The sequence below is a fragment of the Nyctereutes procyonoides genome, unplaced genomic scaffold, assembly GCF_905146905.1.
Source record: "Nyctereutes procyonoides isolate TBG_1078 unplaced genomic scaffold, NYPRO_anot_genome, whole genome shotgun sequence".
Lineage (NCBI taxonomy): Eukaryota > Metazoa > Chordata > Mammalia > Carnivora > Canidae > Nyctereutes > Nyctereutes procyonoides.
Window position 1 is genome coordinate 20,418,081 of NW_026575037.1, and position 22,534 is coordinate 20,440,614.

The 22,534-nt window shown below is 49.9% G+C and overlaps 1 long non-coding RNA gene across 8 annotated transcripts; it reads left to right on the forward strand.

Annotated features, from left to right (window-relative positions):
- The first annotated feature begins 8,843 nt into the window (after positions 1 to 8,843).
- On the forward strand, positions 8,844 to 21,933 carry LOC129506002 (uncharacterized). 8 transcript variants are annotated; one of them, XR_008663661.1, is made up of 7 exons: positions 8,844 to 9,049; positions 10,397 to 10,627; positions 10,793 to 10,898; positions 11,612 to 13,459; positions 14,146 to 14,295; positions 17,361 to 17,507; positions 18,143 to 21,933. It is a non-coding gene; the product is annotated as an uncharacterized LOC129506002 (long non-coding RNA). The 8 variants fall into 8 exon arrangements; XR_008663655.1 differs by lacking the exon at positions 11,612 to 13,459; XR_008663658.1 differs by lacking the exon at positions 10,397 to 10,627.
- The last annotated feature ends 601 nt before the right edge of the window (positions 21,934 to 22,534 follow it).

Consider the following 22,534-nt stretch of genomic DNA (forward strand, 5'->3'; position numbering starts at 1 on the left):
TCTACGGAAGGAAAAACTGAGGCCTGGAAAGTAATTCAGCAAGGCCCGAGCTCAGGGGTCCGGGGTCTCCTACCTCCCCTGGGAAGCCTCCTTGCCCGTTCACCTTGTGCCTCACCCACTCCATCCCTTCAAACTTTGGGGGTGAGGGTGGTGGAGAGGGAGGCTGCAGGAGAGGCCGCCCTCCCCCATCCAGAGAAGGTTTAGAAGAGAGCCACAGGTGAGGATCTAGTAAGGCACAGAAATCCTCCCAGGGGCTGACTGTTCCCCTGCAGCCCAGCCTTCCCCCCAGAAAGTCCAGAGCACCCACCGCCCACTCCAGCCCGCACCGCTGAGCTATTTAACCCAGAGACACTACTGCTTCTGTGCTTTGATCCTGCAGGCGCCTGCAGCTTTTTGTTCTATTATTCACTGCGGGGTGGATGCTGGGTTTTCTCTCCTTATTACAGGCTGTGGCAGGGCTGCCCACCGCCTCCCCAAGGCCACTGGGTGATGTCCATCAGTAAGTTAGTAGCAGCAACTGGATTCGACATGCCTTTTGGGGGAAGGGATTTGCACCCATTCAAAATCAGAGTTATCTAGAAGCCTCTTTTTTTGGAGGAGATTGGAGAGGAAGACAATGTAGATAAAAATGACAGACGCTCACGTAGAGCTGGTGCTAAGAGGCATCTCTTATCTGCCCAGTTGAGCAGCGAGCTTTGAAGGCAGGTCCTCCTCTTCTATGTCCACGTCCCCCACAGCACCCAACACATAGTGAGGCAACCGCCGGATGATCTGGGATAGTCACTTCCCTTCTCTGGGTCTCAATGTGCCCCTCTATGCGGCGAGGGCTTAAATCTCCAATGAGGCCACCCAGTCTAGAAGAACATGTCTTGAAGAGCATGGAACATCAGTGTCACCACGCAGAGTCCACACCATGGGCCTTCCAGACCCACGTTCTGTCCGTGGCATCTCCCCCGACGGGAGGTCCTTAGGGTACCCTCCATCCCAGAGTGCTCAGATAACCTTTGCAGAAGCAGATGTGGTGAGGTTACACCATTAAACCCCAGGATCTGCAGCCAGGGGGAACGTTGAGAGGCCAGGGAAAGGAAGTACCCTCTCAAGGAATGCATGGCTTCTGCAAACACGGCACGCCTTTCATATTTTCATATTTTCTTTTCCCAAGGTGCTCTCCTCCCAATCAAAACTCCAGGCACTGAAAGCCCCTCTGCTGGTGCACCCCGTGATGTCCATCAATGGGGACAGAGGAGCTAGGAGAGCGTGTAGGGCAGAGAAGCCCTAAGGAAGCCACCGCCTGGCAGCCCTAGAAAGGCAGGTGGAAAGGAACGGAGGCACGGGCCAGTGGTGATTTTCATGACAAATCTTTATACCTCTGAGGAGAGGAAACACATTCCAAAGCAATCGCCTGAGACAAAAACAGGGTGGGACCCAAGAAGATCAAGGACAACTCAGAATCAGGAATTAGGGGGGAGGACTGAGCACATGCAGCAAGTGATGGTGAATTTAAAGGAGACGGTACGCAGGTGGCTCCCTAAGCAGACTCACAGGATTCTCATCCCACCGGGGGCCTTCACCTTCTCAGCTAAACCTTCCCTTGCTGGGGTCGCCCTTCAGACACCTTACGACTGGGTGGGTCCCCGGCGACCCCTCCCTCCTCCCCCCCACCCCCCACCCCCCACCTTGCAGAAAGCTTGCCTCCCTGGGAGCCTTACTAGTCCACATAGCTGATGTCTTTGTAGGGTGGGCCAAGGGGTGGGCGCTCTCCTCCTCCACCCCCGTTTACAGCCCCCTCCCCCCCCCCGTGGACTTGGGGCGCTGGGCCCAGCTAAGTTCTCCGTCTCCCCTGCCACCCCGCCCTCCTCCCTGAGCAGCAGCGTTGTTTTGCCAGCAGCGCCTGGCTCAAGGTCAGGCATGGGGCGGTGGTTCCCAGCACGGCTATCACCTGACATTTACTTTCCAGGCTGTTGACTCCCCAACAATACGGTGCATGCCTATTTGCAGGGCACCTTCCGTCTAGGCTTCCAGTAATCCATTCCCACCAAACAAACACGCAGGGCTCCCCTGGCCCTGCGCGGACCTGGAAAAACACAGCGCCTGGCTCAGTTCCCGGCGTTGGGCTCGCCCCCGCCGCTCGGGCCCGCGCCGGCCTCGCCGTGGCGCCCGACCCCCGCCAGAGGGCAGCCGCGGGCCGCAGGAGCCCCGCCGCGCCCGCCGCGCCCGCCGCCCCCGCCTCCCCGCCCGCTCGCCCGCGCCTGCGCAGACCCGCGGCCGCCCGGGCCCCGCCCGCCGCCGGGGCGGAGCGCGCTGCTGCGGGGCTGGGTCCCGGGAACGACCGGGGGGCGGGTCCCAGCCGTGCGCCCTCGGGGCCGACCAGCCTTCCTCCGAGGCTCACCCTGCGCCCCCCCCGGGTCCCCCGAGTGGCGATCAGAGGAGTGAGCTGCGGCCGTGGCCCGCCCCGGCTCCACGCGCCTTCCCGGGCTCGCGCGCCCCGCCGCCCCCCGGGCCCTTGGGGCTCTGCTTTGAGCAAAGGCGGCTCGATCGCTCCCTCCCGGAGGATGCACCGACCCGGAGGCCCGGGGCGTGGGGAAGGGCCCCTGGGAAGGTCCAGTTTGCAGACGCCCCCAGGCACGGGGCTGCGGGCCGTGCGCCCCCCGTGCGCTCCTCCGTGCGCCCCCCGTGCGGCCCCCTGTGCGCTCCTCCGTGCGCCCCCCGTGCGGCCCCCTGTGCGCTCCTCCGTGCGCCCCCCCGTGCGGCCCGCGTGCGCCCCCCGTGCGCTACTCCGTGCGCCCCCCGTGAGGCCCCCTGTGCGCCCCCGTGTGCCCCCCTGTGCGGCCCCCTGTCTGCCCCCGTGCGCTCCTCCGTGCGCCCCCCCGTGCGCCCACGTGCAACCCCCGTGCGCTCCTCCGTGCGGCCCCCGTGCGCTCCTCCGTGCGCCCCCCGTGTGCCCCCCTGTGCGGCCCCCTGTCTGCCCCCGTGCGCTCCTCCGTGCGCCCCCCCGTGCGCCCACGTGCAACCCCCGTGCGCTCCTCCGTGCGGCCCCCGTGCGCTCCTCCGTGCGCCCCCTCCCCCGTGCGGCCCGCGTGCGCCCCCCGTGTGCTACTCCGTGAGGCCCCCCGTGCGTTCAACCACCCCTGGGGTCCCAGCGGGAAGAGATTTTAAGGGATCAGCCGGGCAGCGGTGGAGAAGCGGGGAAGGGGGAAGTGCATTGGCCAAGGTCACGGAGTTCGCAGGGAGGAATAAATCCGACCCAGTCTGTCCCCTACCTGGGACCCAGAAACAGGCTTTCGTGGTTCTTGGGAGGGAGGGAGAGCTCCGTCAATGGCCTCCGGCCCTCCGGCACCTTCGCCCCCGTGCTTGTCTCCAGCATATGCCCCCCTTTCTACTAGGTTCTTCACCATCTTTGACTTTGCACATTAGACATCATGATCCCAGCCTCCCCCTCCCCACCGCCCCCGAAGCCCTAACCTCTGCTGGGCCCCAGGCTCCCCCAACCCCAACCTCTGCTGCTGACTCCTGCTGGACTTGGAGACTTCGGCTTACGCACCATTTGCTGGGGGGAAGCTTTCCAGGCCTTCCCTGTGCCCCTCACGTGGAGCCCTATCCAACACATGTTGGGGTAGCCCCCACAGACCATCCCCGCTTGTTCCCCCCTGGGGCTCCCTTCTTGCCTCCCACTGTGAGAGGCCCACAATAAATCCAGGTTCCTATGATGTCCCCAGCATCGAAAGCAGTCCTGGACCCAAGATGGGGACTCCATAAATATGTGGCAAATAAGGGGTCCACGCTAGCTCATCTAAGCCCCAATTTCTGGGGTTATGGGCCTTTTTCCTCTATTGCCCATTGGCCCTTTCACTCTTAGAACTAAAATAAACACATTTAGGACAGCGAGGAGCCTGGGATATAGGCACAGGTGGGGAAACCAAGAGTCGGGATGGAAGTCAGTTCCTGGAAGATGATCCCATTCTTTGCTTCCACAGAGAGAAGAATAACTTTCAACGTGGTGTCGGAACACGCTGTTCTCCCCATTTCCGTATTCCGAATGGTAATTTCTAACTCGTTAGTCTTATTTTACTTAGAGAAATGACTTCCCAAAACAGAGATTTCAAACCATGGTCCTGCAATTTGGTAGCAGTAGTCGAGGGGTTCAGTGTGCCCACTTCCATCAGAGCAGCACCATTATTTTTAATGGTGGAGGGGAACAAGGAGCCAAGTTTCCTAATAATGCTTCCAGAAAGTTTTGAGGTGGACAGCACCCAAGGACTGTGAGGTAGAGCGGCTGGGGAGCCGTGAAGGATTGTTAGCAGCTCATCATTTCAAAGGGCCGGAGCCTAGTTCCCGGTGAAGAACATATTACAGTTTGCAGACCTGAGCCTTTCACCCTTCCTTTTCTGTGGAGTCTGTTTGCTGCTACCTATTGTGTCCTCTTTCCTCATAGCAGGGAACCTGACCTTTAATGGATATAGAGAGGAACTGGGACATATTTTGTCAGCATTTGTTACATTTATACAAATGGTTGCTATGTAACTTCTTAAGGGAAGAAAAGGGGACAGTTGGGCATTTCATATTTCTCTTTTCATTTTTATTTTTTAAAAGATTTTATTTATTTATTAGGGAGAGAGAGAACGAGCAGGGAGAGGGACAGAGGGAGAAGGAGAGGCAGGCTCCCTGCTGAGACACAGGGCTCCCTGCCAGGACCCTGGGATCATGACCTGAGCCAAAGGCAGGTGCTCAATCAACTGAACCACCCATGAACCCCTATATTTCTCTTTTTAAAATAGACTTTAAAAAAAAAAAGGATTGAAGCTCTAGATTTAAGTGCCCTTCCCCCAAGGTTGTCCAGGTCCTAGTCCCTGAAACCTGTGAATGTTACCTTAACATGGCAAGAGAAACCTTACAGATGTGATTATGTTAAGGATCTTCGGGAGATTATCCTGGATTATCCACATGGGTCCAATGTAATCAGAAGACGGTCTTATAAGTGGGAGGTAAGAGGGTCAAGGTCAGAAGAGATATGTCAATGGAAGCAGAGGTTGCAATTTGAGAAAGATTCAGCTGAATATTGATGGCTTTGAAGACGGAGGAAGAGTCCATAAACAGAGGAATGCAGGTGTCCTCTAACAGGTAGAAAAAGGAAGAAACATTCTCCCCTAGAGCCTCCAGTAGGAACACAATCCTGTCAATTCCTTGACTTTTGGGCCAGGGAGTCACATCTTGGAATTCTGACCTCCAGAGCTGTAAGATAATAAATTTGTGTTACTTTAAGCCACAAAATTTGCCATAATTTTTTAACAGCGGCCATAGAAAACTGACATACCACGCCACCCAGGAAAAAAGAAAATCCTGCTGTAGACCCACATTAATAGAAAGAAGCGGGTTAACTAGGAGAGGACACAACCGGGCAAGGAGCTCCTGCAGTGGGAGTGGGAATGTCAGAGGCTGCCCAGCTATATGTATGTATTCATATGATCTCTGATATTCCAAAATTGGCAACACGGGGATAGACTGGGTAGTGCTTGCATGCACCGAGTCTTATGTTTTGACTATTTGTATAGTCCTTTTTATTTCCCCTGCTAGCCTACACTTTTCCATGATAGCATTCATCTTCATATTCCGGTCCTTTCCTCTGCCTTGTATGAATAATTCCACCTTGCATTTGTGAGGCATCTCACACTTCCCAAAGCCCTTGTGTAGCCATTAACCATTTTGAGCCTTTCCACAACCCTTGTGGGGTCAGGCAAGACCACTAGTGGTACTATTAATATATTTCACGGTAGCACCCAAGTTTCTCTAATACCGAGTCCTTCTGTTGGCAGCATTTCACCCATTTTATCTGCAATGTGAATTCTAGACCATGGATGAGAAAGTTGAGACGCTGGCAGCCTCGCAGGGGTCCTGAGACTGAGTGAGCCCTGGGAGATCCGCGGCAACTCTGTGCACCTCCTTGACCTTCTAACCTCTGAACATGGGAGAAAAAGCCCTTTTGCCCAGCTGGTGGGGGGAAGGAAAGCTCCACAATGGGGAAACCCATCTTGCTTCTCTAGCACATAGAGCAGTCAATCGGATGGGAAGAAGGAGTCACTCCCTGGTTCCAGGGAGACTGTCAGGGGTCCCCAGTCTGAGCCCCCTCCTCTTCCCCAACTGTCCTAAGGAGGCCCTGCTGTGAAGGTAGGCAGGAGGAATGGTCATGCTTCTGGCCTGGACCTCAGGGCCTGGCGGAAGTCGGAGGCAGAAGAAAATGGTATCCAAGCCTTTGGATGCCAGCCCCCACCGCACAGAGACAGCGCTGCGTCCCCTTAGAGACAGTTTGGAGTCATAGGTCCCCTATCAGTGGTCCAAGCTCCACAAGTCACTTTGCAAGGATCCCGCTGCCTCTGCAGAATGTGGGCAACACCTACCCTGCAAGTCGTTGGGAGGATAAAAATAATCTATGGACAAGAGGGAGCGCTCAAAGGATAGCTGGATTACCCGCACCCAAGCAAACCGGGAAGAGGATCCTCAAAGCCGGCCGGCCGGTCATGGAACCAAGACCCCATCCAGCCCCAGTCTCCAGTTTCTCACCCAAAGGCCCGCTTCCCGGGGCGCTTCCCGGGGCGCTTCCCGGGGCCTTCCGTGGCCGGCGTGGGCCCCGAGACCAAGCTTTCCCGCCCGGCTCACAGCGCGCGGGCGGGGGCAGCTGCAGGCGCGGCCCGCACCCAGCACCCGCTTCGCCGAGCCCCGCACAGCTGCGCACATCTGGCAGCCCAGGGCGGCCGCGGCCGGGACCCCCGCCCCGGAGCCCCGGTCTGGGCGGACCCCGGGGCGGCGCCGGCTCGGCCTCTCCGGGAGGCTCCCCGGGCGCCTCCGCTCCGGCTGCGGGCGCTGGGGGCGGGGCCCCGGGAGGGGGCAGCGGGTGGCCTGGGGGGGCCTGGGGGGCAGCGGGGAGCCCTGGGGAGACAGCCGGGAGCCTGGGGGAGCAGCGGGGTCCACGGGGGGTCCGCGCGGGGCCTCGGGGGCAGCGGGAGGCCGCGGGCGGCGGCAGGGGGCCCGCTGCGGGCCTGGGGGGTCTGTGAGGGGTCCGAGGGCGGCAGCGGGGGTCGGGTGCCGGCGGGCCGCGGGGAACCTGGGGGGGTGCAGCGGGGTCCGCGGGGGGCAGCGGGGGGTCCGAGGGGGCAGCGGGGTGCCGCGGGGAGTCATTGGGGTCCGCGAGGGGGGCCTAGGGGGGCAGAGGGGGCAGCGAGGGCCGCGGGGGGCCGCTGGGGGTCATTAGGGTCCGTGGGGGGGGCCTCGGGGGGCAGCGGGGGTCCTCGGGGGGGCCGCGAGGGGTCATTGGGGTCCGCGGGAGGGCAGCGGGGATCCGCGAGGGGGCAGCGGGAGTCTGGGTGCCGTGGGGGGCAGCGGGGGGCCCGAGGGGGGCAGCGGGGGTCGGGGCGCCGGGGCGCACGCGTGTCTGCCGGCCCTCGGGGGCGCAAGCGCGGCGGATCGGCGGGAGGACCCCGGGATGGGGGGGACCCGCGGAGGTGACCGGGGCGGCCGGGAGGCGACGGGACAGGGCCTGGCCCGCCGCCCGCAGGGTCCAGGCCCGGCCCAGGCAGCCGAAGGTCCGCGGGCTCGCGCCAGCGCCCGGGGCCAAGGCTGACGCGGGTGCAGCTGAGGGGGAGGAGGGGGGAGGGGGCGGCCTCCCTCTGCACCCCGGGCCCGCCCGCGCCGCCCGCTCCCGCGGCGGGACAGCTGCGCCCCGCACCCCCCACCCCGAGGGCGAGCGGCCCGGGGGGCTCCGGGTCCCGGGCAGCGGCGGGAGGGAGGGAAGCGCGGCCCCATCCTCGCCGAGGCGATCGGCTCGCCCCACGCGTGCTGCCCGGTGCCGCGGTCCCGGGCGCAGGGCGGAGGTCGGCGGGGGCACCTGCTTTGGGAGGCGGACCAGCCCAGGGAGCCGTGAAACTCACCCGAGCTGAGCCCCAAGGGGTCCTGTGCACAGCCCTGACTCAGTCCCCTTGCTAATAAGACTGTAGGCCGTAAGGGTTTTACCTGGGCACTTTCAACGCACCTCTCCTCTCTATCCTTCCAGCAAGCCTGGGAAGCACACAGAGCTCCTACCTATTCGTGTTACAGGGGAGAAAACACGGCTGGGAAAGGCCCATTTGTCCCCATTTGCGTAGCTAGACTCGGTCAGCCGGAGGCTAAGTCCCTTCTCTCCCTCCCTCCCCCCTCTCTTCCCCCTCCCTCCTACAGCTGTAGGCCAGGCTTCCACCCCTTCCAACATTCCTGAAGAGGGGTGGCCTCTATTTCTGGGAGAATCAGGCCCTCTAGTCACTGCTGCCTGGGAGGTGGGGATAGTAAGTGAAAAAGAAGCTGGTTCTCTTTACTGCAGAGCAAATTCTGTGAGTGGCCTTCCTGGAGGCTTCTCTTCCTTGCCCTGGGGCAGTGGTTCTCAAAGTCCTGCCCCAGCCTGAGGGGCAGCAGGAACCTCACCCCGGGGAACTTACAAGAAATGCACATCCTCTGCTCCACCCCAGGCCTCCTGAATCAGACACTGGAAGCAGAGCCTAGCAGTTTTGTTTTAAGGCACACTCCTGCCAATCCTGTGGGACACCAAGTTCTGAGAACCACTCATCTAGAAGAGCCTCAGTGTAGGCTAGAAGCGGGCTGACTGCCACGCGAGGCGGGAGGGCCAAGAGGGCAAGAAATGAACTGGTCCAGTGGCTAGCAGTAGTGTGATAGGTCCATTCCTCAGATCCTCTTAACTGTGTGTGTGTGTGTGTGTGTGTGTGTGTGTGTGTGTGTGTATAAACCTTTGGGGCCACATACAATATTGGAAAGTAATGGAGACTCTGAGGACCTCCCATAGCATTGCATTCACGTACCTACTCATGTCTCAAACACAGTGTCCCTGCTGAGGCCCAGCCCTCCAACTTGCTCAGGATGATCTGGATGTTCACGGATTCCTTTTGAGTTGAAAGAAACAGATGCAGCCAGGTCCTGCCCTGCAATGGAAGGTTCTGCAATGGAAGGGCATCGTTGCCTATGAGCAAGTAAGCGGAGCAGACCCTGCTCTTTCCTCCTCCCCCGCTGACAGGTAAGGCTCACTTTGTCCACCTGGTGGAAGTGCAGAGCCAGCCTGTGGTGGGGGGAGGGAGAGGGAGACTGGGGGAGGAAGAGAGAGGACAGGGATGCAGGAGTCACTCCTCCCAGCTGGCCCCAGGGATATGGAGGGTAAGCATGGGTACCAGGTAGGATCCGAACTGGTGACATAGCAGGGAAGCTTGCTGGGGGAATCGATGGAAAATGTCCCTCTCTCTTTGAAAGGGCCTCGAGAAACAGGCCTTTTCCTTTCAGTCTCCAGATGTCATCACCGGGAGCACTATAGTCTTTCTGAAAAGACAATGAAAGGGATTGGACTAGAAAAGCCAGCAGGATTTGGGGGGTGACAGAGAAGAAAGTCGGGGAACTTTCAGGATCTTCAGGATGTTGTTAAACCACCAAGTCAGTGGCCCCGGAGAGGTGGGGGAGAGGCACGCCTTGGGATTTTCCTGCTACAGGAGATGGATTGCTTTTCTTATCTAGCCAGCTGCAAGCTCCCTTCTCTTTTGCAGCCGCACCCTCCGCACAGGCTGGAGCACACTAGCGGAAATGAAAGTCCGGTTGGGCATCAGAGGGGTTACTGGGAGGACGCTGGGGGGGGCTCTGACCACTCCAGGCACCGGAGCCCCTAGCATCCCGCACCTGTCTCAGGATGCCTGCCGCACCCCTCGTGTGGCTCTCTTGCTGCTGCCCTGGGCCCCTTCTTGAGTCCGTCCTTGCTTTCAGCGAAACTGGCTGCTGCTCACTCACTAGGCTTCCAGTTCCAGTTTTCGAGAGTGAGAACCTGATAGGCCTGGTCAGGCACCGCAGCTCCCAAGAGGGAAGACATTCTCATGCCGGGTGTCCTCATGGGTGGCTCACTGGTCAGTCTGCGGAGGGGGGTCCCCCTCTGTGTCTCCTCGTCCATAGCAAGGAGAGTGGGTGCAGAACATGATCAGCCCCACTCAGCCCGAGGCTGAGGCTGTGGGCTGGGAAGGTTCCCTGACAGGCACACAATGCTGTTGGCAGGTCGTGAGGCTGGCTTGCCAGCGCAGCCTTCGTGGGGAGCAATAAAACGGCAGCGCTGAGCCAACCAGGGTCAGAGCAAAGGAATCCACTGCAACCGCAACCCTCTCTGCTGTTGATCTGTTACACACTCAAGAGTGAGGGTGGTGGTGGTGGGGGGTCCAGTGGGAATGTTTGCCTGGGGCCTAGCTCTGCCCCAGACACACAGTCAGACTCAGAGAGTATCCACCCCCGCCCCCGCAGGTGCATACCCACAGGAGTGGAGGCACTGCTGCTGCCCCAAATGCACACACCACACGTGATTTTTCCATATGGCACTTGATACAACTGTTTTCAGGGTTGTTTTGTCGTCGGAGTCCTTATGAAAGCCTTCGCGGCCTGGCCTTGTGCCGGGATGTGCGAGCAGCAGCCCTGCTGATGGCACTGGAGGCAGAAGTGACAGCGAACGACCGCAGCAGAATGTTTCCTAAATCAAAGCCTTTAAAAAGCATATGGGGTACAAGCAACGAGGAGCCGGAGTGTGAGAGCACGACGCCCTTGCGCTGTGTTTATGGCATTCTGATAGTAGGTGTGTTATTCTTTCCGTAAGAGCAAGCAATCACAGGGATGGAAGGGGCGCCAAGTGAGGTGTTTCTGTCACTTATTAGTTCTATGTCCTCAGGCAAATTGTTTGAACTTTCTCAGCTTCGGTGTCTTCATTGGTAAAATGTGTCTAATACTACTTCCCTTGCAGGGTTGCCGTATTCCTTACAGACAGTAAGGCACCTGAGAAAATGTTGAGCACATAACATGGTGACATCTTAAAGCTGTCATCCTAAAGGACCCTTTCCCCGGGGCAGGTAGGCTATAGGGTTACTTTGAGAGAATCATAGTCTGAATCTCCAGACCATGGTATTGACTGAGTGCTGGGATGTCTGTCACCCCGCTCAACAAATGAGCTTGGAATTCATTGTGCTCATCAGATCAGAAATGAGAAATGGCTGGAAGGTGCCAAGCGGATAGTGGGATATTGGGAAGAAGACAGCTTAATTGATGCTAATCTGAGCAGGAAATAGAGAGGAAGCCAAGTAGCTTCGAGAGCTGAGCCCAGGTGTCATTCATCATTTTATGCTACATGGGAAGTGGGAGAGGACCCAGACCTGATACCAGCCAGGGCTCTGAGGAAAGAGAGGTTACTGTCACCAGGAAGTGAATGATGCTGAAAAAAAACCACCCCAGGCACTAAGAGAGAGGTCAGGAATAAGGATGGGATTTGCAGGATTGGGGAGCCAAAGGACCTTTAGGGGAGTGATAAAGATATTTAGGAATTCTTGGGACTGGAGTCAAGAAAGGTCTACTAGACAGCTGAGAGCACTCAGAAGTCCAGTGTGGCTGCCTGAGGCCACACTCAAAGAGAAAATCAACAGTGGATATTGGAGACATTTTAGGGATCCCTGAAGGCTCCCAGTGGGAATACCAGACACTGCGGTGTTAAGATGGCAAGGAGGAACGGGTGTGTGTGTGTGTGTGTGTGTGTGTGTGTGTGTGTGTGTAAAACAATATTTTTTTCCAGAGGACAAGACTCCAAAATGTGTTTCAGCACCACCACCACCTGCCCCCTATACATCCTGCAAAATCCTCCAAACTGTGGAGAGGATGGACTTTACTCCCATCATTAGGTTACATTAGAAGGCACAGCTGGCCTTAAAATAAGAAGAATAACTAGGTGGGTAGGACCTAATCCTAAAAGCCCCTTAAAAAAAGAGCGTCCTCTAGCTGCTGACCGAAGGGGAAGTCAGGGATCTCAAGCAGAAGTATTCAAGGCACCACTGATGACTTGAAGAGGGAGGAGGCCACTTATCAAGAAATTTGGCGGCTTCTAGGAGAAGCAGCTCTGGGGACTACCAGAAACGAAAAAGGGATCAGTCCTATAACCACAAGGAACTGACAACAAGAATGGGCTTGGAAATGGATTCTTCCCCAGAGCCTCCAGATGAGAGCGTAGGCGAGTTAACACCTTGATTTTAGCCTTGGGATCCTCTGAGCGAGAACCCAGCCTCTCCATACCGGATTCAAACCGTGACTTGTGAGATACTAAGCTGCTAAGTTTGTAGGGAATCTGAATGCAACAAGAGGAAACAAATACAGATCAATGAAGAATATGTGGTTCAGATTTAGGACTTAATCTTTCGTGCTTCCCACCTTATTTCCTTTTCGTTTCACATTACCTTCTTCATCTTTTTTTTTTTTTTTGGCCAATTTACTATCTTGATTACTAGGAACCAGAGAGAATTTGACTGTACCTAAGTGCTAATAAAATAAAATAAAATATAAGAAAAATGTAAAGTCTGTACCTGCTTCTGCCACTTAGTTTGTGTGGCTTTGGGAAAGTTGTTTAGCCTCCTTATACCTCAGTTTCGCATCTATAAATAACGTTTATAAGGCTTACTTGCTGCACTGAAGTTAGACTCAAGTCACATGATGTATGCGTGCTTCATACGTGCTTTATGAAGTATAAAGCTGTATATAAATATAAGCAACTATGGGTTTGAAGCCAGAACCACCGGCAGGGTACCTGGGGCAGCCAGGTGAGCCAGCAGAGGTGAAAGTCCCAGCTAGAATATCGAGGAACCTAAGAGAGAGGAGAAAATTAATAAGAAGAGCCCTTGGAGAAAGCACTGGGGAGCAGTTGCAAGGACTCTTTCTCCTCTTGACTGTGCTTTCAGTCTAAAGACTGAAAATAAAAAAAAAGCAGACTGGGAAGCGCGCGAGACGAATTCTCAGTATCACCAACCCCAGGGTTTAAAATCCTAGATGAGGAAAGAAGTAATATGACCTCCAGAATGGCCAACCAAATCGTTTTAGAAAGCTAAAGACAAAAGGAAGCCTGCCACACTGCTGCAGCGAGGACATTGGGTAATGAGGACAATTAGACAGAACAAATGAATGAAATCAAACACCTCCAAGGCAGAGGAGAAGCAGAAGGAAATTTCTTTTGGGGAAATGTTATCATTGGCTAAAGACAGAACACGCCTGTGCTTCACAGTGGTGTGGGAACAGTCTCGGGCGGTAAAGAGATGGTTGGAAAGGAAGGCTACAGGCCCTGTGGCAGCATATGGAAATTCAATCTATAACAAAGAAAATCAGACAAGAGATGGGTGATAAGCACGCCCATGAAGGACAAAAAGACAGATGTAAAAATCTGATGAGTTCTCCAACTTCTGACAGCATCCAAATTAGCACAGTGTTTATTATGGATCAGATTAAATAGCTACACAGAGAAATACTTGGGAGAAGATTCGGAAAAGGAAGAACCAGCACCAATGCTATATTTACTCAACAATAACAACAAAGTGTTTTGTTTCCTGCCTCTTCCATTGTTTCTCGACAAGGAAGCTGCATTTTAAAAACATGAACCCAGGTAATATGAAAACACACACACACACACACACACACACACACACACACACACACGGTAAATCTCAGATGAATCTACAGAAGTGATTAAAAGCTTTCACCAGCACAGTCATTTTGTGATCATTCTAGAGCGGGATGAAACTGAGACCCAAGCCCAGGCAGTAACCTCATACCACAGAGAAGATCCATGTTTAGGATCATGGGTGATCTACTCGGGAGGAGGCACAGGCTTGAACTCTACTGTTTTTCCTTGGTGAGATACTGAACATTTAGATCGGCCTCTCTGAGCATCAGTTTCTTAACCTGTAAAAACTGTAGGATTTTGGACTCAGTGGAATCTTATATATAAAATGGCTGACATATGGTCAACAATCAAAAATGGGGACGAATTTTTAAACTACTAATGTCGCCCTAGTTGTAAAGGGGCTAACTAAATACACTCAGGATCCTTTCCACCTTTAAAGTCTTATGGGTCTACCCTTGTAGGGTAGCCTTATTGCTGGGAATATAAAATGATGCAGTTTCTGTGGAAGATAGTTTGGCAGCAGTTCCTCAACAAGCCAAACATAGACTCATCAGACAACCCAGTAATTCCACTCTTAGGTACATACTTAAGAGAACTGAAAGTGGGGACTTACACAGTCACTTGTACACCGATGTCATTATAGCGTTTTTGTTGTTTTTTTGCAGTAGCTGAAAGATGGACACAACCCAGTCTCTGTCAACAGATAAATGGATAAACAAAACGTGGCGTGCGATACAATGGAATATTATCCCGCCGTAGAGAGGAATGCAGTTGTGCCACATGCTACAACACAGATGAACCCTGCAGACGTTGTGGTAGGTGAAACAAGCAAATAAGCCAGAGACAAAAAGAACACATATTGTCTGATTCCATGTATATGAGATATATTAAAAGAGGAAATGTCATAGAAACAGAAAGTAGAGCTCACCATGGGCTGGGGGAAGACGTTATTGCTTACTGGGTACTGGGTTTCTATTTGGAATGATGGAAATGTTTTTGGAAACAGATGGTGTGATGGTTATACAACAGTGTGAATGTGATTAATGCTACTGAATTGTACACTTAGAAATGATTAAAATGGCATCCTTTATGTTATATACATTTTTTCCCACACACACACAAAAAGTGTGGTTCTATCTTTCGGACTCTTCTCCTATGATACGGTGACATCCAAATTAGAGAAATGAATGCCACCTGCCCTTTTTATATTCCCTACAGTCACAAGCGTGGGCTCCGGACACAATTTGCCTGGGTTCAGATCCTCCCTTGGGTCCTTACTACCTGTGCCATCTGGGGCAAGCTGCTCAAAATTTTGAGCTTCAGTTCCCTTTTATGTAAACTGGAGATAAAAATAATCCGTATCTCATAGACACTATGAGATGCTTACATCGTGCCCGGTATGAAGAAAGTGCTTAGGAAATACGATTTCTTCCTATTCCTTGAAAAGCAGAAGGTAGGGTGCATCAGAGCCGGGTGCCCAATGGTGCTAGGGCCAAAGTTCTAATCCCGATTTCCCAGGATGATGCTCCTTACTGAGGTGGGAAGCCTTGGCTCTCATCCCCAGATGACCGGAATACAACAAGCCACACTCCTTGAGGCTCTACCTCAAGCCCGCTCCATCCTTCCCACTTTAGGTAGAGAGATCATTCTAGTCCTTCAGTAGATAGCACCTTGCAGCTCTTGAATCCAGTCCACACTCATGAATACCCCTTTCTGCTCCAACCATGTTGACCTGCTTGCAGCTCCGCCTGGAGGGCTCCTACCTCGCCACCTCTCCTGGCTCTCGGCTCCCCTTCCTTTCAGCCTGACTCACCAGGGCTGAGTTAGATGCTTCTCCTCTGAGCTCACATAATGCCCCTTCCGCCCTCCCTGGCATCGCCTACTCACTCTGATGTTATTACCTGTTTCCTTATCATGTCTTAAGATAAGATTAAGCTCCTTAGGCTATTATTAACCTTTTATCCCCAGTGCCTAGGACAGTGCCCACAGTGCCTGGCTCAGAGGAACGCATGCTGGTTGAATAGAGGAATGAATTTGAACAGATAGAAGAATAGATGGATGATCTGGCATTGGTTCTACAAATTGCATCAGGTTGTAAGATGGCAATACCAGCTCCTATCGGCCGTTGGCCTCTTTTAGACCTTCATTAGACCAGTATGGACCCTTGACAGGATGTCAATTTTAATGGGAAACAGTGACAGCCTAGGTTCCAAACAAGGCAGGTGAGCGACTGTTGGTTTTTTAGAAACTTACTGCCCCCTACTGTCTGTTTTTAAATAGATTTCTACCCATGGTTTCAGTTCCTTCAAGACCCTCTAAACCTACCTCGTTCTTAACTTTCCTACTTCCACTGATGGTGGCACCAATTATGGGAGCTACTAACACTTAAAATCTTTTCTTATTCTCCCATTGCCCCTCAGATCTCTGCAATCCCTCAACCCATTAACATGACCTCCCATCTCTACCCACTTTCCTATTCCTACTATTACCATGAAAAAGTGCTTTGTAAGAACAAAGCTCTATTAAAGAATGTTTTCCTCTGCATTGGGAAATCATCAAGGCCACTCGGGCCACTCAACGTCATTTAATACGTAACACAGACTTGAGGCTAGCCTCCACTTCTCTAGCACCTCTGGGTAACACAGCACTATTAGACTAGTTAGATTCTCAAGGCAGAAACAGACCAATTTTAAATGGCACTAAATGGGGCAATGACCTAGCACTGCTCCTTTATTAATCTTCATAATACTAGGAAAAATTAGGGGCATGTCCCTCTGCCTTAGGAAACAGGAAGGCTAGCCTTTCTCCTTTGAACCGGTGGCATTGTTTTATTGTCTTTGATTAGGGAAGGTCTTAAGCAACAATTGAATTTGTACTTTAGCTATTGCCAGAAGGAACATTAATTAATATAAATTACACCATAATTAAATCATAGAAATAAGAGCGCATTCATCAAAATTTAAAAAGAGCAGTTTTATACAATCTTCTCCAACTGGTTAAATTGAATCATTCCGCTATTTAAGCTGCTTTTTCACACTATTACTCATCTGTGGTGCCCAACAGATGACTTCTTTAGCAAAAAAGTAGGGAATGGTAGAGAAGTTTACTTTGAGGGGGTATAGACAGGTGATCACAGCCTAAACCAGTTGTCAAGCGGAAGTCTTAGTTCCCCAAGTAATATGGACCAGGTTTCCTAAGTCTGCCCAATTAGTAGTTTGCTCTCTTAAGATCAGGGTCTCTGTACTCAAGGATGCTTATATGTGACCTTTGATTTTTCGGAGTTTTCTTTTTTTTTTAATTTTTATTTATTTATGATAGTCACAGAGAGAGAGAGAGAGAGAGAGAGGCAGAGACACAGGCAGAGGGAGAAGCAGGCTCCATGCACCGGGAGCCCGACGTGGGATTCGATCCCGGGTCTCCAGGATCGCGCCCTGGGCCAAAGGCAGGCGCCAAACCGCTGCGCCACCCAGGGATCCCCGATTTTTCGGAGTTTTCTATGTCCTCATTTGAAGAACGTAGATGATAATGATAGCTCTTTCATAGAGCTATTTAGAACAGTGCCAGAACATTATCCAAGTATGATTCCAGGCTGTCCCCTCACTCCATCCTGTGTGGCTCATGCCTGTCCACCAATGGGCAGCCTGTCTCAGAAGGATTCTAAGTGTAGCTTTTAAGATTACAACACAGAAGGACGTGTTACTTTCCCAGCTCTCATTCTAATAAATAGTTTGGAAAAATCTATGTTGTTTAGAGGCTGTGGTCATTATTTATAGGTACTTAGCATGTGCCCAGACATCGTTGAGGCATCGGGGATTGGAGAGGGTCCAAGCATATAAACCACCCATCAGAGATTCTCCAGAATCTATTCATGTGATTTTAGGCCTTGAAGGAAGCACGGCATCACATTTTCTCAGCCTGTGGAGATGCTTTAACAAGTAGCCAGCTGGGATGTAAAGGCAGCTGCTCTTATTTAAGAACAATATGAGAACCAACTGCCTGAATGGCTCTTCTGTGACATAAAAGCAAGGTGAGGTATTTTTCCATGGTGTTGCCTAATTCCCTTTATTTAAAGATCCAGACATTAATTCCTTCTTGAGCTGTCTATAGCTGAGTTTTATTCTTCTTATCAGAAAATGGAAACTATGTAATCTAAGTGTGTTTGGTGTTTTGGTCACTGCCAGAAAGCTGAGAGCCGGCTCATTGCCCTTGTGGGCCAATTGGTTCAATGCAAGTGCCTGATTGGCCACTCTCCTTGCATCCTTTGACTGTACTCTGCAGGACTTGACTGTTAATTACCGTGTCTTGCACTATGCTTTCTTCTTGAGTCCTTCTGAAAGAGAGTTTCCAACCTTAAATGAAAAAAAAAAAATAGTTCAGTCATTTCAATAATAGCAAAAACAGCAAAAATACGAGGTAAGTATTATGAGCAAATGTTAAGTAAATCACTGGATGGTATTTAAGATTTCTGTTCAGGTAGGATTGAATAGAAGCAATAAGTAAAAAATACTAGATATGTTTTATACAGACGTGTATTATATCTCTATATATAATATACAGATAGAGCTACATCTACACATGGATATATAGGCAGGTATCATACATAGATACACATCTCATATATCATACCTATTTTTAAGACTTTATTTATTATTTATTTGACAGAAAGAGAGAACACAAGCAAGGGGAGTAGCAGGCAGAGAAATGGGGAGAAGGAGGCTCTCCACTGAGCCGGAAGCCAGAGGTGGAGCTTGATCTCTGGACCCTGGGATCACAACCTGAGTCAAAGGCAGACACTTAACCGACTGAGCCACCCAGGTGCCCCCATACATATTTTTATATAGACACATACTAGATATGCACATGCAAATATATCAGATTCTAAAGTCAGACTGTCTAGGTTGGAATCCTAGGTTCACCCTCCCTCAGCTATATGTTCTTGGGCCAGTATTTATCATCTCCTTCTCAGGTTCATCATCTCAAAATGACAGGTAAAAACACTCCCAACAAATGTTGCTTTGAGGATGAATGAGACAGTTATGATATGGCAAGCTCTCAATAAATACCAGCTTTTACTCTTATAACTCCCTTTTACTCATTTATGATAGCAATATTCCTGATAATAATTGCAAGTCCAGGATCCAGAATTTGAACAATAGGCTTAAATGTTTGAAGGCAGATGGGGTATCTTCCCTCAGTGCTAAAGACTGAAGAGTCCTTCATTGTACTTCCTGTAAATAGTACCTACCTCAAACTCCAGCGATCTGGAACAAATGAAGATCTTTAACAGGCACAGCTGGCTAGGACAGAAGCAGCTATGATTAGGGAAGAGGGGCTCAAGGCTTACTAACTCAGAGCAGCCCCCTTCCTTCTGCAGGTCACTCAAATACACAAGGATCAGGGTAGAGGGAAAAATACCTCTCTTTTTTGCTTCCAAAACAATAGCTGCATGAAAGCTTGTTCTGCTGTTTCCTCCAAGCTCACCCTTGGGTAGGATCCTCCACTCAATGGCCAGCCTTCTCAGCATATGTGGTCAGAGAGGAGGGGCCCTAGCAAGACACCAGCCTGGGATGATGAGCTCCTGTGCTGAGCAAGCCTCACACCCTGGCAGTCAAGGATGGGGTCACGGGTTGGGGTGGGGGATGTTGACAAGGACTTCTGCTACCTTACAAACCCAGCCTCAGCTCTTGAACATCACCTTGGTCCCCGCCCCCCACACCCTCCCAACAGCAAATGGACAACAGCTCCAAATTCTTTTGGCTCAAAATCATCGGCAATCAGATGACACAGGGGAAAAAACAAACAAGTGTGTCGTTTATTGTGTTTTATTGTGTTAAACGGTTTACATGGGATAGCCTATTTAATGTAATATGTAATAAAAAATATAGAACTTGTGAAAGCTAGGTTTATGAAAGTTGAGTGGTTTGTTTTGTTCTTAATTTATATTGTTATTTCATTATATCCTTATTTAGAAGAGCCACATAAAGTACACTGTAATTGTATTTTTAAAATATCTGTTCATGTGGGGTTTTAAGTGAATGGAATCAAAATCCCTTGGTTGAGGGATTTTAGATTCAGCTAGGAGTCTGCAAGGGCTAGTTGCCACATAATCTGAGACTGCACTGTCCAGTACAGTGACCACTAGCAACCTGTAGCCACTGAGCGCTCATGGTAATAATTTACATTTAAAAAACTGAAGTAGTGTAAAATATTCTTCTAATAACACAATTTGATCATTTTGGTAGGACCATACTTCACTTCAAGATTTCTCTTGCATGATGGTGTATGTGTTGAGCATGTGTGCTGTTTCTAGTATTACTTGTAAGCATTCCGCTAATCCAGTTGATGGCCACCTATTGATTCAATTCAAATTATTTTTTTCTAAACACCAGTGTAACGTTCTGATGTGTTTATTTGAATATTTTAGGAAGACAGTGCAAGTCACAGTGATACCCATAAATCATAATTGGTAAATTAAATGGCATATATTGTTTTAATTGTACCGCAATTCAAAATGAAGGCATACTACTGATGCTAAATTGCTTACAGGTCCTGGAGCTAGTACTGTCATGGAAAAGATATGTAAGTAAACGTCACAATGAATGGCAATTAGAATTTGCTGAAGTGGTGCAAAATGAAAAAGTTGATTTTTGTATAAAATTTTTAAAAAAGATAATAAAGTGTGCAATGGTAAGAGGCATTTTTACCAAACACATAAGGCATTTGATAAATTTCCTCACAATATTCAGAAGATTGTTGAAATTATTCTTCAAAGTAGAATCAAATATCTAAGAAAAAAAATTTCCCCTTATAGATCATCTATTTTCTTCCTCTGAGGTTTTTAATTTGGGGGGCCCTGGGTGGCTCAGTTGGTTAAGTGTCCAGCTCTTGATTTTGGCTTAGGTCATGGTCTCAGGGTCATGGGATCAAGCCCACATCGGGCTCTGTGCTTTGGTGGAATCTGCTTGAGATTTTCTCTCTCCCTCTCCTTCTGCCCCTCCCCTTGCTCACACTCTATAAATAAATACATCTTTAAAGTTTTTTTTTTTAAAGATTTTCTTTATTTATTCATGAGAGACACACAGAGAGAGAGGCAGAGACACAGGCAGAGGGAGAAGCAAGCTCCATGCAGGGAGCCCAATGTGGCACTCGATCCCGGGACTCCAGGATCACACCCTGGGCCGAAGGCAGACGCTGTACTGCTGAGCCACCCAGGCTGCCCAAATCTTCAAAGTTTCTAATTTTGTTTCTATTTGATGAATTCGACATGTTACAATTTATAAATTTAAGGTATGTAGTATGTTTCTTTGATAATTTTATGTGTTGTAATAGGATTGCCATTGAGGCAACATTTATCACACTATGACTTATTCACCATTTGTCATAAGTTCATACTCTTAAACACCATCAGTCTATCTCCCCAATCCCCATCTCCTGCCAACCACCATTTTGCTTCTCTGTTTTGTTTTGTTTTGTTTTTACAGGTTTGACTTGTTTAGATTCCTCAAATCTTTTTTTCTTTTTTGCAGCTTCACTGAGGCATAATTGAAATTTTAAAAACAGCGCATACTTAATGTATACAATTTGATGAGGTTGAATGTATGTAGACACCTGTGATATCATCACTACAACATGTAATAAACATATTATCACCTCCAAAAGTTTTCCCACATCCCTTTGCTCTGTGTGTGTATGTGTTAAAAACACTTAACATGGGATCTACCCTCCTAACAATTTAAGTGCACAGTACTATATTGTTAAGTATAGGCACAATGTTGTACAACAGACCTCTAGAACTTACTTAATCTGTTATAACTACATTTATACCCATTGAACAATTCCTCATTTTCTTCTCTCCCCACCCACCAACAACCAACTTCCTACTTTCTGCTTCTTAAGTTTTCTGCTTTCTTAACTGGTTTAATACCTCATGTAAGTGGAATCATGCAGCATGATTCCTTTCTGTGACTGATGCATTCATTTCACTTAGCATGATGTCTTCCAGGTCAATCTATGTTGTCACAAAATTTTAAGACTTTTAAATAGGATCTCATATACCTTGTCAGTTTGGCCAGGTATAAAATTGCTCTGATTCTCACGTACATACACACATATGCATTCATTTTTAGATGGACATGAAAAAGAAAGTATTTCAGTTACAGATATTTTATTAGAAAATCATGAGGAAAATACTAAAAAAAAAAAAAGCCGTTTCTCAAAAAGAACTTCAGTTAAGCCACCAAACAATTGCTTATAAAATACAAGACCTTTTTTAGGAATGCCTGGATGTCTCAGTGGTTGAGCATCTGCCTTTGGCTCAGTGTGTGATCCCGGGGTCCCAGGAATGAGTCCCACATCAGGCTCCCTACATGGAACCTCCTTCTCCCTTTGTCTGTCTCTCTCTCTCTGTGTCTCTCGTGAATAAATAAAGTCTTTATAAAAATAAAATAAAATACAAGACCTTTTTAACAATATCAAAACTTGAAAAACTGCAAGTTTTTGTTTTGTTTTGTTTAATCTTTAATGAGTCACAAGATATAAAAGACATTGCCCAACAAGTACTTGGAGTATGTTTTGTCTCTAAGGACTTCTTAATTTATAAAGAAATATTGTCCATTCATAGCCTAAAATATCAAACTAATGGCATAGATGTATTTTATTTTATATCTGTCAGAGAAGAATTTTGGCTAGATATTAAAAAGTTAGTTTCTAACACCATAAACAATTTTCCAGCTATGTTAGCTCAAATCACAGATTTATTGGAATTTTTAAAAAGGAACTGATGTTTCCTTTATTTCTTTGTTTCACTATATGATACATCTTACAAATATTTATGCCCAGTTTTCTGAAACAGACTCCATGAAATCTGTCCTGGATACAGTTGTTAAAATCATTCAGTGCATACATGCAAATGCAATGAATCATTACAAGTAAACAGAACTGTTGAAAGAAGTAGAAGACAGGGAATTTAGTGGTCTCATGACTTCTTTGCCAATACTCTTTGGTTGAGCGGTGAAAAAGTTTTATAAACATTAATGTACTGTTAACTCCAATTCC